Source organism: Montipora capricornis, chromosome 11 (assembly GCF_036669925.1).
Source record: "Montipora capricornis isolate CH-2021 chromosome 11, ASM3666992v2, whole genome shotgun sequence".
Lineage (NCBI taxonomy): Eukaryota > Metazoa > Cnidaria > Anthozoa > Scleractinia > Acroporidae > Montipora > Montipora capricornis.
The window spans coordinates 26,303,673-26,306,172 of NC_090893.1; positions in this window are offsets into that span (position 1 = coordinate 26,303,673).

Sequence of the window (2,500 nt, forward strand, 5' to 3'; positions counted from 1 at the left end):
ATATTCGCTTTATTCTCTTCGGTTTTAAGCGACGTCGACCGTGTTCTTGGCTTTATTCTCGAGAGAGAACCAGAAAAATACACAATTGAGAAGCTAGAACTGTGTTTAAAGTGCATATAGGGGGTTGAAATTGACGGGCAATCGTGACGACGTTTTTTCAACGAGCGAGGGGCTGTAATAGGTCGTGTAACAGTGGAAGAGACCACGCGCTTAGTCCTAGCAGCGATAATGCCCGTTGCTCCGTGTCGAAAATTAAAATAAAGGTTTGATATTGGAAGGAAATATTACCATAGTGCAACTTCTGTTCCCTATTCTACTCCACCGACAGATTGGCATGTTGGAAAAGTGTTGATGGGCCTACCGTATTCCTGCTATTCACAAATTGTTGTCTGTTTTGCTCTGACTAACATATCTCATGGATTTTTCTTTGCGATATACTACGTAGTATTCGGGGCGTGTTAAATAGTTCTCTTAGATGTGGATAGTTTTCTATCAGGTGCCATTTCCTCGTGAGCGGAGTGGTATTTTGTGACAAAAGTCAGAGTTGTCATTTTACATGTGCGTTTTCATCTCCTAGTGCATGACCTCTTTTTGTTGGAGAATTTCAGTTCAGAGAGATGCTTTTTAACACTGCTCTTGGTGTATCCTCTATTTCTTAGGCGTACTTCAAAGTCTCGTGTGTTTTTCAAAACTAGAATGGGGAAAATTTGTTATTCAAAGCGGTAATGCTTTCCCTTTTATAAAAGGTCTTGTTACTCCTGGTGGACATCAGGAAATTTTGCTGTGGGATCTTTTGTAGGGCACAAAATGATATGTTTTTCACAGTTATGAAATTCCGGATTCAATCAATTAGCCAAGGTTTACCGTGATTTCTTGATGTTTTGGGATGGTTTTTGCAGAGGTATGTCTCTCCTGATTCCTGCAACTCTTCGAGAGATTTCGGCAATTTATGGTCATTTATCTGCATACTGTGAGGCCGATTTACATCAAGAGGGTTAAGTACTAACCATTCTACCTCCCTTTTAGAAATCAACTCCACAGATTTATCAAGTTTTCTTCTTTTTTCCTTCACTATCGCTTACCTCACGCATACATTTCCTTTCAGTAGAACGAAATGTTTGTCTGAGTCTACGCCGGGGGCTCATGTGACAAAGTCTATTTTTAGCAATAGTGCAAAGCGCTATTGCTCAATCCCATCAAGGTTTTCTTCGTCGGGTTTTTCAACTTTACCCAGACTGGCTAAGGATCTAAGGATTGACTCATTGGCCTCTTCAAATTCTTTCCAGCAAGTCGGTTTCCCTTTTCCTGAGAAACTACCCTTGTTATCAGCCCCTGTTAAGGCATGGAATGCTGGTAGTGCAGCTGTCTTGGCTGATCCAAGTGCTTGCAACTTGATTGTTCGGCGAGTTGTTGCTGATCCAGTCAGAAAACTTGTATTTGGGCACATCTCTTGATAGCGTCTGATAGCTAGCGACAAAACATCGGTGTCTGGAGAATAGATCGAAATTTCCGTAGCACCGTCAGCTGTAGCGTCTAGCGCATGGAGGATAATCTTTGTGTCCGCTTCTTCGCGGTCGCTCTGCAAATGGCTCACGTCTTTGTATGTTGCTTTACACTCTGTCGCCCACGCCACGACGACCTTCTTTTCTATAGTCTCACCTCTCTCCATCACCTTCTGGGCCAGAAAAGTTGTTAGTTCTGCTTTGGTCTTGGTGTGGGATATGAATGTCTTCAACGTACCTTCAGCGATATGAGTTGAATCCGTGATATGGTAGTAAATGTGTTCTTGAGTGCCTTGTCGCTTGCTCCGAGTAGCAGACTTAAGCGAAGACAGAACATCATACCTATCAAAAATCAAACGGATCTGCTGCGTGTTATTGTATTTGATGAAAAGACGGGCGATGAAATGTTCCGCTAAGTCTTTGCAAGTCTTGATCCAATCTGGCTTATCTAACAATTGGACCTCTGCCATGCCATCAAGGATTGCGACTGTACATTTGACATCGCTACTGCCTATGGAACTCGTACTTGACTCCACTTTGTTTCTCAAGGATGTGCATCAACGTGCTTTTGCAAGAGCAATGCCGCGCATCATTGTCCCATCTGAAGCAAACAAGGACCTTGGAACTACCGTGAACTCATAGAGACCGATAGCCTCTTTGATGTCAACATCTGGGCGACTCTTGCAAACCATCATTAGCCGCGCAAACAGAGACCTGTCCTCTTTAAGCTCCACCGCTCGCTCTACTGTCTTAACTTTGATCACCTTCCCATTATTTTTCCAGCTTACGCTTCTTCATCACAGCCCAGAGATTTCTCTTACCAGATTTGACTCTATCTTCTACAAACGAGCTGAACATTTTTTGCCCTATTTCACTCTGTTGAACCAGATCTTTCTTCGTTTTTTCGCACACAGCTTTCTTCGTGACCACATTGTAAAGGTCGGTATTTGATCCCGCGTTATCACCAAGTGAAAAGGGGTCAGTGTAGCTCTTGATTG